Here is a 17,533-nt window from a genome sequence, read left to right as displayed (position 1 = left end):
GGAACAAATCAAAACACAGAGTTATGGAGCATAGTCCTAACAGATACATTTACAAAACATTCCAGCACATAAGGCTCAAGGAACATTGGAGAAGATGGATAGAACGATTGTAAGGTCCAGAGGATCAGTGAATTAGCTGTGAGACTGGGTCTTCTAGTAATTTAAGAAGGTACACCACCCATAAAGTCTCCCCAACATGACTACCTAAACATAAGCTGAACAACCATGATGGAACAGACAATCCGAAGTGGATGGAGAAAGTCACAAGCAGATGAAATAGTCTTCCCTAGTGTGAAGTACACCAGCTGGTTTTCCAACACCAAAAGCATACATACAAGTCACTTCATATAGACTGAGAATGTTGTACTTAGGAATATATATATATATGCATGTGTGTGTGCACATACCCTTGTGACAACACTTAAAAAATAGACAGTATGAAAGATGAAGTCAATGTTTAAGTGAAGGTTTAGAAGAGATACGTTCATACTGGTTAACTAAAATTCAACTTTGTTAGTCTCCTTCAGTTACAACAACAAAATACCACAAACTAGGTAACTGAAACAACAGACATACATTTTTTTGTAGGTCAGGAAGCTGGAGGTCTAAGATCAAATTCACTGCAATTCACTTCTTGGTGAGGACTCCTTCTTGACTTACAGCCATCTCCCTGCTGTGACTAGAGATATCAGGGAGAAAATTCTCTTCTCTTACTCCTCATATGGTTATATTGGTCCCATTATGTGTGCATGGTTCTCCCTTGACTTCATCTAATTATCTCTCAAAGTGGTAGTATTCTAATGTCATTGCACTGTGGGTGATCGATTCAACATGAATTTGGGCAACGTACAATCAGTCCATAATACTACCCATATGTTCTCTGAAAACCATCAAATATAAATATGAAGACTCAAGTTAATATTAAACACTAAAGACAGAAGACTTCCAGGGTTCCCTAAGGAATGATAACTTGTCAATTCTCTTAAAAGTGTACTACAGTCTCTCATGTGTGTGTACCTAACAATTGTGTCAAAATACAAATTGGTAAAACTGAAAGGCCTGAAAAGAGAAATAGTCATTTTATTGTTAAAGAGACCTCAACTATAATACTCAGTATATCAAGCAGGGAACCTTCACAGAAATGACTTGAACAGCTTGATCCTGTGACATTTAGAGAAACCTGTGAAGCAACAGGCTAAATCTGATGTCTGCTTTCATCCAGATTGAAATATTTAGGATCAGAAATTATACATGCTTGTTATGCTAAGTAAAAAAAGTTAAATACAAAAGCCTCTACTGTCCCTTTAAATAATTTGATTTTTATAGATTAAGTTTACATCAAAACTATGTATTAAATTTGAAATAGTTATTTCCACATCAGGCATTGTTTGTTGATTTTAATTGTGTAAATTGATTTTCATGTGTTTTGTGAACTATAAAAATTGTTTTCTTTATAGTGTATGGAATATCTTAGTTACTTTTCCTTTTGCTGTTATAAAGCAAAAGCAATATAAGAGAGAAAAACATTATTGTAGATCCCAGGAATCATGGTGTAGATATCACGAAGGCAAGAACTTGAGGTTTGCATTTAATAACATGTAATAGAAACCTCCATGTGATAACATATCCCAAAGGGTACTGTACTGGCTAGTTTTGTGTGTCAATTTGACACAAGCTAGAGTTACCACTGAAGAAGGAGCCACAGTTGAGGAAAGGCTTCCATGAAATCCAGCTGTAAGGCATTTACTCAATTAGTGATCAATGGGGGAGGGTCCAGCTTCTGGTAGGTGGTGCCATCCCTGGGCTGCTGGTCCTGAGTTCTATAAGAAAGCAGGCTAGCCGGGTGGTGGTGGCACATGCCTTTAATCCCAGCACTCGGGAGGCAGAGACAAGCAGATCTCTATGAGTTCGAGGCCAGCCTGGTCTACAAAGTGAGTTCCAGGAAAGGCACAAAGCTACACAGAGAAACACTGTCTTGAAAAACCAAAAAAAAAAAAAAAAAAAGCTGGCTGAGCAAACCAGGGGAAACAGGCTAGTAAACAGCACCCCTTCGTGGCCTCTGCATCATCTCTTGCCTTCAGGCTCCTGGCCTGTTTTAGTTTTTATCCTGACTTCCTTCTGTGGTGAACAGCAATGCTGAAGTGTAAGTCAAAGAAACCTTTTCCTCCCCAACTTGATTTTTGATTTTGTCGCAGCCCTAGAAACCAAACCCTAAGACAGGCACTTAGATTTTCCATGTAAGTATAATCGTAGAAGTAGGCTTTCCAGAGTTTGTGTAGCTTGTTCCTAGACTGACCATCCTCAAGGCTATGAGAAATAAATTTTTTGTTTTCAGAAATTACTAACTCTCTAGCATTTGGTTATAGCAAAAAAAAAAAAAAAAAATAGACAACACCATGCTTCTTCTGTAAAATGATTTATTCATGGTTCTCTTCCTGAAATCAAAGTATCTTTTCCAAGAAACCATTACTTTGGAGGCTAATAGAGTACAAAAATTACATAAACACTATACCATGCCCATATAACTGAACATTAAGTGGATACTAAAACCATGTTTTAGATTTTTTGTTCATAAAGAAAATCACAAGAGGCATTTACAACAGATACAAATAAGCACATGTAAAACTTTGTATTATTAGTTTGATACAGCTGAACTTGGATGAACTGAACTTAGGTCTGGTCACATTTCTGTAAAGAGATTCAGGATACAACTGTAATATTAGATTTAATTTATGTAGTTCTGTGGAAGAAAGGACTATGAAAGGTTTTAGTTATATTTCATAGTACGGATGTTTCAGTAATTTGGAGCTTAATCATTGTCAGTTTCAGCTTTTGTTTCCCCCATTATTTCCTCCTGAGTGGAACTACAGAATACTTTTGGTTCCTTCTCTAACATGGTTCAGTTGTATACAGTTCATAATGCTTTTAACCATAAATAATGACTAAAGCAGTGTAGCATAGTGATTAAACAGTAGAGGAAACACATCTCCCACAAAGTTTTAGTTTGGGGGAGGTTCCCGAGTCCTGCTAACAAATATCTTGTACCTATAATAAAAAAAAATCCTTTTTGTGTCAAGCTTGCCGTAAAATGGTGGTTAAGAATGCTTGCTATAATAGGCCCAATTGCTGAAAACAAAACCAATGCAACTCACCGAACATGGAGAAGTTGTGCTGGTGCCTGCAAAGATCCTCCGACCCTTAATTCTAGTGTTGTTGGTATAGGAAGGTACTCTGCACTCTACTAAAAGAGAACCATAAACACCATGGCATCCACAAACCCTTTGATCTACACTGGTGTCCTGCTTGCAAGGTATACCAGGACAATGGTGGTAAAAGCCTGTGGCAATATCCAACCAATATCTCATTTGCCTTAGGGCACACTCCACAAGCTAAAACGCATACCTGGTACTGTTTGGGTGACTAAAAACCAGAGTCTAGAGAAACCAGGGACCTAGGCGAAAACCAAATACTACTATTCTAAAAAAAAAAAAAAAAAAAAAAAAAAGTTAACAACAAAATAAAATCACTTTTAATGACATTCTGCTACACTCACAGATCAGTGGTTTGCTCATCCATCACCATAGAAGCTTGCAGCAGGTAGGAAAAAATACAGAGACTCACAAGCATACGTGCTGAAATTGTGAAACCTGGAACAATCATCCATAAATGTGATGTCGCCATCAAGTCCCTCCCCTCAAGGCTCAGGAATCCTTCAGAAGAGGAAGCAGAAAGAGTGTAGAAGTAGAAGGGATGGAGGACATCAAGAAAACAAGGAGCTCTAAATCAACATGATCAAAGCTCATAAGAACTCACAGAGACTGAAGCAGCATGCACAGGGCCTGCATAGGTCTGCACCAGGTCTTCTATGTCATGTTATGGCTTGCAGTTAAGCCCTTTTATGGGGCTCCTGATTGAGTGAATGAGTGAGTCTCTGATTATTGTGCCTTCTCTTGGGCTCTTTTCCTTTTGTTGGTTTGTCTTGCCCAACTCTAATATGATAGTTTTGTTTTGTATCTTTTATTTTGTTATATTTTGTTATTACCCCCTTAGGAACCTATTTTTTTCTAATGAGAGACAAAAGGTGAGTGAATCTGGATGGGAGGGGATGTGAAAAGGAATTGGGAGAAGTAAAAGGAGGGGAAACCATAATCAGGGTATATTATGTTAAGGAGAAAAATCTGTTTTCAGTAAAAAAAAAAAAAAGGGGGGGGGGAAGAATGCTTGCTGTAAAAGCATTAAGTTCAAGACCCTAGAACCCACAAAACAAAACAAAAGCTAAATGTGGTAAAATACATGGCTGTAACCACTGGTTGTTAGCCTGTATTCTAGTTCTAGGTTCAGTAACAGACTTAGCTTTGGAGGAATACTACAGAGAATTATGGAACAGGATACCTAGTGTCATCTCTTTGGCCTCTGTGAGATTGGGTACATATATCCATGAGCCTGCACATACACACACACACATGCACACCTCAAAAATTAAACAAAGAAAAAATAAGTAATAAACAAAAGACTATCCACCTTGGCCATTTTAGTTCACATGCTCAAATTCTGAGCCACATACTATAGCAGTAATATCATTAGATTAATAGAATTTTCTTTCAACAACACAGGGTCAATTTTGCCCAAACTGAATACTTGTTGCATAATGGTGGAAGAGGTAGAGGAACTATACAGTGATAACCAAACTGCCAATCTGGACACATTGTGTGTTCTAGAGTTAACTCATATCAATAGTCATGCTATATCATGGTGGTCATGAGTCATCTCTGGTTCTTCCTTGATACATTCTTCTCATGTTTTGTTTTAAAGATTCTCAGCATTTCTCCCATTAATTCTATTCTTGCTTTCAGGAAACTCCAATGAACTTGTATTCATTTGAACTTCTACACTATGTTTCAAAATTTCCTTTCATAGTTTTCAGATCCACTCCTTCTGTATCTGTCTCAGTCTCTATTTCTATGTATGTGTATATGTTAGCAATTTTCTCAAAGATGTTTTTTCATTACATATTCTCTTTTAGATTATATTTAATGTATTTAGCCCATAGTCTAAGCCATTGTTTATTAAAATCTTGGCTTTTTTATTGCACATTACACGTTGGTTATTTATTTTTCAAATCTTCCAGTGGTTTTTTATGACATTCTGAGCTTTCACAAATTTATATTGTGTCTTTAATAATTTTACTTAGTTCGAATGTACATTTCTTATGTTATAGCCTCTGAATAATTTAATAAGCAATCTGTTTAGGTTGAGTCAACTATCTTTCCTTTGTGAGAATAATTTCTCACTGCTTTAAAATTTTGACCTTGAGCCCTATCATGATAGTGAACTTGATCTTCCAAGTTAACCGTTTTTATTTGCTCTGGGCCCCAAAGATATTATTTTCTTTAATTTTTTTAGCTTTAAATTCTTTCTTCACATCCATAGGAAACAGTTGACTGTATAATCACTGTTATTTAAAGATTAAGTTTGCTAATTCTTTAACAAGACAGACATCTCATTAATTCATTCTTACTATTTTTCTAAAATTAAAGTTCTCAGTAGAATTATAGCATCTAAAGTACACTATTATTAGCACATCATTAACATCATTGCAGACTTTCTCACTGTGGAATTTTTATGTTGGAATACCATCAATGCATATGTCATTTGTGGCCTCAATGTGAACTCAATGTGTGTGTGTGTGTGTGTGTGTGTGTGTGTGTGTGTGTGTGTGTGTATGTGGGTGTGTGTGTGTATGTGTGAATGGCAGTGCACACTTGCCAAAGAGCATGCATATGAGGTCAAATGATGACTTTGGGGAAGTCAGTTTTATCCTTCCACCTTGAGGCAGAGTCTTCCTTGTATTGAGAGTTGTGTAGCCTAATTCAGGCTTACTGGCCTGCAAGCTTCAAGTTAATTCTTCTCTCCACCTCCCATCTCATCATAGGAATAATAAGATAATTAGATGCATTCCACTACACCCAGCTTTCTACATGGGTCCCAAAGATTAAACTTGGGTAGTTTCCGTGGCAAAGCAAGCACTTTTATTTGGAGAACTATCCTTTTGGCCTTTTTTCCTAATTTATTCTTTCACATTCATATGCACATGTATAAAATACTTTTAACATATTTACGCCCATTGTCCTTTTGTCACATTTCCTTCTACAGCTGAGGGACTCCATTTTCTTCTGAATAGTTGCTTCCTAATTTCAAGAACACCATGTGTGTCCCACAATGTTTAGTTGGGGTTACTGTGGGGGAGCAACCCCCACATTTATTTATCCCAGGGATGTTTCTGAGAGAAATATTAAAAGATATTATTCTAATAATAATTCACCAGCCATCCATGTCATACAAGAACAGGGCACAACAACTGATAATTTTCCAAAAACACCAAGAGCTCTATCTTTAAAATGGTCAACAGACAAGCCTGTATGGGTTCAGCAATGGCCTTTAACAACAGAGAAACTCCAGGCTTTACAAGAGCTGGTGGAAGAACAGTTAAATGCTCATCATATTGAAGAATCAACCAGCCCTTGGAATTCTCCTGTATTTGTTACTAAAAAGAAATCTGGTAAATGGAGAATGGTAACAGACCTTAGAGCAATTGACAAAGTAATTCAGCCAATGGGCTCTTTACAATCTGGAATTCCTTTGCCTACTCTGTTACCAAAAGGATGGCCTCTCATAGTTATTGATTTAAAAGACTGTTTCTTTTCAATACCGTTACAAGAAAAAGACAGAGAAAGATTTGCTTTCACAGTGCCTACTTATAATAATTCTCAACCAGTTAAAAGATTTCAATGAAGGGTTCTCCCACAGGGAATATTGAATAGCCCAACTTTGTGCCAATATTTTGTAAAACAGCCATGAGAAGTGGTACGTAAAAAATTTCCTAAATCTATAATGTATCATTATATGGATGATATTTTATTAGCTGACTCAAATGCAGATACTTTAGAAAGAATGTTTGAAGAAGTAAAGAAAATTTTGCCTTGCTGGGGATTACAAATTGCTCCTGAAAAGATACAAAGGGGAGATTCTATTAATTATTTAGGATATAAAATAGAACTTCAAAAAATTAGACCTCAAAAGGTGCAAATTAGGAGAGATAGACTACAGACTCTTAATGACTTTCAAAGATTATTTGGAGACATTTCTCATCTAAGAACTATTGTTGGGGTAAAAAATGATGAACTGAATAATTTGTTTAAAACCTTAGAAGGTGATAAGGACTTGAACAGTCCAAGAGAATTATCATCTGAAGCTGAGAAAGAATTGGCCTTGGTAGAAAAGAAAGTACATGAAGGGCATGTAGATCGTATTGATCCAAAGCTGGATTGCATTCTGGTTATTTTACCTTCTAGGCATTCTCCAACAGGAATATTAATGCAAAGGGAAGATATTATATTAGAATGGACATTTTTACCAAATAAACCAAATACAAAATTAAAAACTTATGTGGAAAAAATCTCTGACTTGATTTGGAAAGGAAAATTGAGACTTCATCAATTAGCAGGAATAGACCCAGCAGAAATTGTTGTACCTTTAACTAAGGAGGATATTGAAAAATTATAGATAGAAAATGAAGGTTGGCAAAAAGCTTGTAGTAATTTTTTGGGAGAAATATCCCAAAAGCAATAGAATTGATCTTATAAAGAGAGCTGATTGGATCTTGCCTCGAATTGTGAGGAAAAAACTCATATCTGGAGTTCGTACATTTTATACAGATGCCAACAAACAAGGAAAGGCAGGTTACAAATCAGAAAATTTAAGTAAAGTAGTTCAAAGTCCTTATAATTCAGTTCAAAAATCAGAATTGTATGCTATTCTGTTGGTATTAATGGATTTTTCAGAACCTCTCAATGTAGTAACTGACTCTCAGTATGCTGAAAGAGTAGTATTACATATTGAGACTGCAGAATTTATCCACGATGCTTCAGAATTAACTTCATTATTTATTCAATTACAAGATACAATCAGAAAAAGGAGCCATCCTTTACATATAACTCACATCCGATCCCATACTGGTCTGCCAGGCCCTCTAGCACAAGGCAATGATGAGATTGATAAATTATTGATAGGAAATGTGCTGGAGGCCTCAGAATTTCATAAAAAACATCATGTAAATAGTAAAGGTTTAAAAAAGGATTTTTCCATAACCTGGCAACAAGCCAAAGAAATAGTAAAGAAATGTCCTACTTGTTCCTTCTACAATCAAACGCCATTACCAGCAGGATGTAACCCAAAGGGTACTCAGAGGAATGAAATCTGGCAGATGGACGTGTTTCACTTTGCAGAATTTGGAAAATTGAAATATGTACACCACACTATTGATACTTATTCAGGATTTCAATGGGCAACTGCTTTGAGTTCTGAAAAAGCTGATTCTGTAATCACTCATTTGCTAGAAGTTATGGCCATTATGGGTATACCTGCACAAATCAAAACTGATAATGCTCCATCATATGTCTCTGTTAAAATGAAACAGTTTTTTGCTTATTATAATACAAACCATATTACAGGTATACCACATAATCCTACAGGTCAAGCAGTTATAGAAAGATCAAACAGAACTCTAAAGGATATGCTAAATAAACAAAAAGGAGTAACAAAAACCCCCAGAAATAGACTACATAATGCTCTATTAACTTTGAATTTTCTCAATGCCAGTGAGAAAGGAACAACAGCTGCAGAGAGACATTGGATAATAGAAAAAACTACAGAATTAAATCAACCTATATACTTTAAGGATGTGCTGACCTCAGAATGGAAACCAGGATATGTATTACATTGGGGACGAGGTTTTGCTTTTATTTCTACAGGAGACTATAAGCTGTCGGTACCATCAAAATTGATAAAGGTTCGATTTGAACAAGAGAGACCGCTTAATTAGAGGAGGTGATAGTTCATCAACTATCATGAACATCCAATTTAAACTAACTTACACCAGTAACATATGCCTTTTCATTTAATCAGATAATAACTTGCCAAAAAGGAACATCCCCAAAAAACCTTGGGGAAAGGTTTTTGTTTTTGCCTTTTAGGAGAATGAAGGTTAAGGAATTTGAAGAACACTGGACAAATGAGACAACTGAAGAAAAGGGACAAATCGTCTATCCTAAGAAACAGAGTGAAATGGCGTATGGGTATGTTATCTAAAAAATTTTATGTCTTTCTAAATGTTTGTTTCTGCTTTTCTTTAAAGATTTAACACTATTTAACTTCTAATAGTCCCAGTTCAATTAAAATTTAAAGCTGACTTTGGAGTTGGAGAATGGCTCTCTCCTTCTTTAAACTCAAGCATGTTGTTAAAAGGAAAATGCAAACTCCCTGTATCATGCCAGAAGAAAAGAGCCATCTTCTGCTATGGGACAGGAGAAAAGCCAAATTAATTAAGGGACTATTCTATTACTAATCTCAACTCTTTGATTCTATTCTGATTCTTTAAACTTTTCTTAAAGTATGAAATTTATATCAAAATCTACAAGATTAATATATATAGATATATATACATTTTAAACTTTGTTAAGATATAAATGGTCAGCCGGGCGGTGGTGGCGCACGCCTTTAATCCCAGCACTAGGGAGGCAGAGCCAGGCGGATCTCTGTGAGTTCGAGGCCAGCCTAGGCTACCAAGTGAGTTCCAGGAAAGGCACAAAGCTACACAGAGAAACCCTGTCTCAAAAAAAAAAAAAAAAAAAAAAAAAAAAAAAAAAAAAAAAAAGATATAAATGGTCATATAGAGTACTAACTAATTCTAAAAAGCCGCATATATAGTTTTGTGTTTGAGTTTCTTATCAGTTTTTTGCAGGAAATCACGGTCAGGCCTAACATCAACTGAAGTCTCCAGGAAGAAAATGGGGCCCCACAACAACAATTCCACGTGGACAATAATAACATCATTAAGCTGACAAACATCATCTACAGATCAACTTTGAACTACAAAGTGCTCAGAGCAATTTTGAGAGAGCTAGCTGAGATGATCCAGTCTCAAAGACTACTTGAATAAGGATTTGAGATAAACCCTGAACTTTGGCATTATACACAGACTGGATAACGAAGGATATAGTTACCTTTCCTAGAATTTGACAATTAACCTAAAATTTTTCTTTCAGGATAAAGATAACTTCGCCCATACCCAGCAGGAAGCAATTTCAAGAATACGACGCCCACATTCCTAAAGAGGTGGTGTGGGGCAGTTGGTTTTTTTGGTCTTTTAGGTCTTTTAATGGGTTTTGAGTCTGGGATAATTTTCATTGATTAGGGGGGTTGGTTACAAGTTGTTGTCAAGGGTGAGGAAAAGGGCTAAGCAAAGGAGATTAGATTTAAGGTTCTTATTTAAAAAAAAAAAAGAAAGAAAAGAAAAGAAAAATGTAAATACTTTACATTGGATTGGATTGTTTTATATTGTGTACAAATTATATATATTGAAATTGATACTGTTAGAAAATGCTATATGTATATTTCTAATTGTACCATTCATTTAACAATGTAATGCAATTTTTTGATCCTTGAATGTTGTTATTACCAACTATTAGGATATAAAGAAATGAAAGTTAGTAGTTAGACATTATAATAGAACTTGTAGTTATATTAGGTATGTTTTCAAGATTGAGTAGATATATTTTAGATAGACAGGTTATCTTCAAACCCTTCAGAGATCTACAGAATATGGCATTTAAAATGTTTTAATAACTTTGAAATTTTTCTTTTTTGTTATGACTATGAGACATGTCGGCTCCTGACAGTACCAATCTACTTCAGAGAAAATATGGGCATTGAAAAAACTGTAATTGGAGTTAACTTTCATTGTAGCAAAAGTTAGCCATTGGACAACAAAGTATCCTCGAATCAACTGCTGACAAACAGGTCAGACAGGACACGAAACAAAGGACTACCGATTCTTGTCAAAATAAGTGTGGTTATGGCTTTATCAAAAGGCATCTTCTGAGGCCAGGACAATATGGCACCATCCCTGAAGTGGCCTTCGCAATCCAGGAAAGGTACAGTGCCCTTTTCTTGAAGGCAGCTGAACAGGCAGTGGGCCAATGGCTTCTGATGTGCAATGGGGAGGTGGCTGAAACAGTTATTCTTGAAGAGTAATTAAGCTCACACCTCTCAACAGAAGAATGGCATTTAATAGAGGGATGTGGAGAAGAACGGGATGCTGAAATGAAGCCACATACACACATAGCCAAAAAGAATGGACAGCTGAATTAAAAAAACATCAACAACTTCCACAATTTAAAATCCTGAATCATGACATGACACTAGTGGAATTCAGGTATTTCTGGTATATAGACTGCTCTCACCCAATGTGAGGTTGAACTGTTGACCTTGTGTACATTCTACTTCACAAATGAGTCTGTCAGATACGCTAAGCCTATAGGCTGAAGATGATGCCCCAACACTGCGGAGAAACCTCAGATGATTGTCCAGGCAGCTGGCTGTTTCTGTCAACTCACGATTTTTGGGAAGTTGCTTGCATATACTTCCTGTTTTTATTTTTTTTGTTAGCTAATACTATTTCCTTCTTGGGTCTCTGAGGGAGTTGAAGATTAGTTAGTTATAGTTGACGATTAATTAGGATAGAAAGTGAATTAGATACAATAGAATAGATAATGGAATTATTTTCTCTGAATTTGTCAAATACAAATGACTAACATTGTTTAGGTATTTATTACTTGTATATATTGTATATAGTTATTGTACTTTTGTATATAGTTTTTCTTATGTCAGTTATAAGCTTTTTCTTTTTCCTTTTTATTAAAATAGAAAAGGGGAAATATGGTGATATTTTATTTGTATTAAAATGTTATTTGTATGTTAATAAATAAAGTTGCCTGGGGGTCAGAGCTATTAGCAAGCCATAGGAAAGCAGGGCAGTGGTGGCGTACACTTGTAATCCCAGCACTTGGTAGGCAGAGCTGGGTAAGTCTCTGTGCGTTCAGGAATACAGCCATTATTGGACACACATGCCTTTAATCTCAATACCAAGCAAGGAAAACCTGGAGGCCTATACAGACAGGCCGTGACGAGGTGGTCATGTGGTTGGGTTTACAACCAATGAGAAGGCAGAATAGGAACACTATATAAAGACTTTAACACAAGGGTAGCTAGTTCAGAAAGGTAGGACCACTGCAGGAGGAAGGGTAAGGTTTTAGCTCTTAGCTCTGACCTCTTGGCTTTCTTCTTTGCATTGGTTCTGTGTTTCTTATTTAATAAGAAGGTTGGTTACATCTACAAAGCCTTTATCCAAACTAACCAAAAGACAGAGAGAGAGCATCCAAATCAACAAAATCAGAAATGAAAAGGGGGATATAACAACAGACATTGAGGAAATCCAGAGAATCATCAGGTCATACTTCAAAAGCCTCTACTCCACAAAACTGGAAAATCTAAAAGAAATGGATAATTTTCTGGATAAGTACCACATACATAAGTTAAATCAAGAGCAGATAAACTATTTAAGTAGTCCAATAACCCCTAAGGAAATAGAAACAGTCATTAAAAGTCTCCCAAGCAAAAAAAAAGCCCAGGACCAGATGGTTTCAGTGCAGAATTCTACCAGATCTTCAAAGAAGAGTTAATACCAATACTCTGTAAGTTGTTCCACACAATAGAAACAGAAGAAACATTACCAAACTCCTTCTATGAGGCTACAATTACCTTGATTCTCAAACCAAACAAGGATACAACAAAGAAAGAGAACTACAGACCAATCTCCCTCATGAACATTGATGCAAAAATAGTCAATAAAATACTGGCAAACAGACTCCAAGAACACATCAAAACATTTATCCACCATGATCAAGTAGGCTTCATCCCAGGGATGCAAGAGTGGTTTAACAAATGAAAGTCCGTCAATGTAATACACCATATAAACAAACTCAAAGAAAAAAACCACATGATCATCTCACTAGATGCAGAAAAGGCCTTTGACAAAATCCCACACCCCTTCATGATAAAGGTCTTGGAGCGATCAGGAATACAGGGAACATACCTAAACATAATAAAGACAATTTACAGCAAGCCAACAGCCAACATCAAATTAAATGGAGAGAAACTCAAAGCAATTCCACTAAAATCAGGAACGAGGCAAGGCTGTCCGCTCTCCCCATACTTATTCAATACAGTACTTGAAGTTCTAGCCAGAGCAATAAGACAACATAAGGAGATTAAGGGGATACAAATTGGAAAGGAAGAAGTCAAGCTTTCCCTATTTGCAGATGACATGATAGTATACTTGAGTGACCCCAAAGATTCCACCAAAAAACTGATTCAGCTTATAAACACCTTCGGCAACATAGCAGGATACAAGATCAACTCAAAAAAAAGCAGTAGCCCTCCTATGTACAATTGACAAAGAGGCTGAGAAGGAAATCAGAGATACATCACCCTTTACAATAGCCACACATGACATAAAATACCTCGGGGAAAAATCTTTTTTTAAAATAAAAAATTGTAAAAAAAAACCCACAAGCAAACAAACAAAGAAAAAAAAGAGTCTCTAAACAACCAAGGCTGTTGCCAAGACTACAGGTTGCTCTCCACAAACTTATGGCAAGACCACACTGGTGAAGATATCACCTACACAACTCACTGACCATGGAGGAGTTGACATACATAGAACCTCAACCCCTATGTGCAGGAATCTTTGGTACAGAAAGATACTCTCCACAATACTAATGAGAAATGAAACAATTAACACAACCACAAAACCTTTGACTTACTAATCTCCTACCTGCAAGATATGCTAGGGCAATGGTGGGGCACAGCTTGTCAAGTAACCAACCAGTATCTGATTTGATTAAGGCCTCCTCTACTAGATGGAAACTGTACCCAACACTGCTTACATGACTGAGAACCTTAGACAAGATTGCCCAAGAACCTAGGGTAAATCCAAGTACTACTTCTCTAAATAATAAAAACATAGCTATAAAGTGATTCCTAATGACATATTCTGCTATACTTACATATCAGTGCCTTGCTCAGTCATCATTAGAGAAGCTTCCTTCTGTAGCTGATGAGAACAAATACAGAGACCCACAACCAAGCATTATGTAGAGAAAGGAGATCCTGAAACTCTCATCCCTAAAAGGGAAGCCTCCATCAGATCCCTCTCCTCAGATCTCAGGGAACTCCTCTGAAGAATAGGCAGAAAGAGTGTAAAATGCATTGGGTACAGAGGGCACCAAGAAAACAAAATAATTAAAGCAAATATGAACTCATGGAGACCAAGACAGCATCCAGGGTGCCCGCATAGATCTGTACCAGATGGGGTCCTAGAGTTGAAAAGAGAAGTGGACACAAGTCCCCATCACTAACCCAGAAGGTGTCGCCAATTGATAACCTCTTTCAAATGAAAATTTAGTTTCCTCCAAGGGAGTTTCACTGGAGAAACAAAGTACTCTTAAGGGTAGGCTGCATCCCCAGAAATAGATGGCCAACAGAAAACAAACTCAGTTCCGTTTGTCATTATGTCATGTCATGGATTTTTTCTTTCTTTTTTCATTATCTTATTTTTTAATTTTAGTTTATTTATGTATTTTTCTCTCTTTTTATGCTATAGGTCTTTTGTGTATATATCTTGGCTTCCTGCTTATGGTTTTTATGGGGTTCCTGAATATGCCACAGATTGGGTCTCTGATTCTTATTCATTCCCTTATGCAATTTTCTTTCTGTTTGTTTTGTTTTATCCTATTTTGATGTGTTACATTTTATCTTATTTTATGTTGTTTTTTAAAAAAAGATGGAATTCCACAAAGGACTAAGGATATAGTTCAGTGGTAGGGTTTTTACCTACTGATGCAGAATGTTCTGTGTGAGGCAGTCTGGCCAAGTGAAAGAGAGGATTAAGGACTTCCATGAGCTGACTCACAAACTACATCCTCCAGGGGCTGACTTCTTTGCAGTGCTCTCCTTTGGGTCTCTCTTAGGCCCCTGACTCCTCCCACCCCTCCCTTTGCCTGTCTCCTGAAGTCTCTTTCCTCCTTGGACTCAGAGACTCCACTAAAGCCTTAGGACCTGACCAACCTTGACAAGGCAGAGAGGGGTAGTCGACCCTCCAGTGTTGTTTGTTCACAGTTTGAGAAGGGCCTGGCATCAGGTGAAGTGTGGGGCAGTTTTCTGCCAAGGTGTAAGTGTTGCCACATTTGAAGTTGGTTCCAGGTGTAGTCTCTTTGTGCCACATAATCATGATTGCTGTCTATCTCTGCAGGATTTTTCCAGAAAAAAAAATTGGCAACATTACACAGTGGCCCATAAACCAGACACTTGTGACAAAATTTCCCTGGGTCTCCTACTATTACCTACCTGCCTGTCTCTTCACACTCAACTTTTGACTGACCTACTTCCCAGCCTTCCTGGAACCCCTACAACATCCCAATTCAGCTTAAAGTGGTCAGATGATAATTACAATGAGCCCCTATCATCAGCAAAATGTTGGAATGTTAAGTCCTAACCCGCCTCCAATTGCAGTGCCACTGACAATGTCCTAAATGACAGTCTGGGCTCAGCTCTGCCTAGACTCTTGACAGGTTCAACAGAGGATTACTGAGGTATACACTCAGCACTCCTGGGAAACCTGTGAAATGGGTATCTGTCTGGTAAAAAGAGCTATCTCTCCCTACCTCAGCAAATGAGGAATCTAGGTCCCTATTAGCACATACCCATGACATACCAAAGTTCCATGCTGGCTGCTGCTCTCTTGTGGCTCTCAAACCTCCTCACCAGGCTCTTTTGGGCTGCATACTTCCCCCACTTCTTTAAAATTGGCATGACTTTCCTTACCATTCTGCTGTCCTCGGCCTCCCAAGGGGTAGTCATGTCAGCTTTGGACTCCTCCAAATGATTTTTGCTTCTTTTTGTCCCCAAGAAGTACCCATGGCAGCTTTGAAGTCCCGAAAGAAACTACCTTTCCACCTGGGAAGTGGCCTTGTTCAGGGTTTTACTGTTCCCTCCCTTACACTTACATGTGTGTCTAGTGGGTATGTACATGTGAATGAAGGCACCTATGGAGACCAGAGGTGTTGAACACATGGAGCTGAAATTACACCAGTTGTCTGTGAGTCACCTTGTGTGGGTGCCGGGAATTGGACATCCATTCTTACTAAAACTATGAGAGGACAGAAAAAGAAGGGACAGAGAGTTCAGGACAGAACTGAAGCTGTATAGACAGAATTTTGTCTTAGATAAATAAAGTGAATGGACAAAAGAGCATGTTGTAAATAGATTCTTTTCCTTCAGATAACTCCATGGTGGACATAGTGTCTTCCCCTTGACTCTGGAAGGAATCATCTCTGAGCAGGCACCTGGGAAAATTCCTGTATCTACCTTTTGCATTTTCTTTCACTTGTCTGTCTGTCTGTATATCTATCTATCTGTCTATCTATCTATCTATCTATCTATCTATCTGTCTATCTATCTGTCTATCTATCTATCTAATTATTTATAGATATAGTCTCCCTACTTATCACAGATTGGCCTGCAACTTTCTATGTAGACCTGTAATGGTGCTATAAATAACTGGGCATTTGATGTGGAAGAGTGAACTAGATCTTTATCTCTCTGCCTGCATAAAAATCAACTCCAAATGGATCAGCTACCTTCATGTAAGACCTGATACTCTGGAATTACTATTGGAAAAGTAGGGAAAACTCTCCAAGGAAGAGACATAGGTTAGAACTTTGTGAATTAAACTCCATTCATCCAGGAGATATGGCCAACCATTGATAAATGAGTTGTCATAAATGTCACCATATGAACTAGTCTGGATATTATCAAATGACAAAAAAATTTGCCTTTGTGTGAATTAAACACCCTTGGACATTGTTGGCAGAGCAAACATTGATTCAATCATCCTGAGACACAGTGTGGAGATTTCTCAAAGTCTGAAATCATGTCTGCCCTGTGATCCAGTCATCTCAACATTCTGGACATAACAAAGGAAAGGAGGTCAGGATGCCAAAGAGTCCTCTGTACTGCCCCGTGTACCCAAGACCTGTTCCTGACAACCAGGCTATGGAGTTAACCAGCGTGCAGCAAGGGGTGAACTGATACAGCACAGTACAGGACCCCTCATGAAAACAAAACCAGACCTGCCAGATGGCCCATGCTGTCTGTGTCTCCACAGGAAGAGAAGTGAGCTGCTTTTTGAGTTTCTTCTGACAGTGATTTGGTTGCAGGGGGCCAGGACTTCTGACATTTTGGAAACCTCTCAGTCTCTAGTTCACAGGCCCTTGTCACTTGAAGAAAACTCTGCCCCCTCAACAGGATGTGAATGGCAGGGCAGAAATACAAGTTGAGGAGGGAACCAGGTTACAGGCTACACAAAGGCAGTGCCTTGTGATTAGGAGTCAGGGCCCTTGTGAGCATTTCCACACCCAAATATAAGAATTTTTTGATGATGCTGAGATAGGACAACTGCAGAGAAAGATGGAAGTATTTCAAAATGAATCAAAACCTAATCCTTTAACAATGTGTCTAGCCTACAACCACATGTCTGTCTAAGAAGAATGTGATTAGGCCTTATAATTCAGGAGGT

Source organism: Peromyscus eremicus, chromosome 4 (assembly GCF_949786415.1).
Source record: "Peromyscus eremicus chromosome 4, PerEre_H2_v1, whole genome shotgun sequence".
Lineage (NCBI taxonomy): Eukaryota > Metazoa > Chordata > Mammalia > Rodentia > Cricetidae > Peromyscus > Peromyscus eremicus.
Note: the sequence above shows the minus strand (reverse complement) of the source record.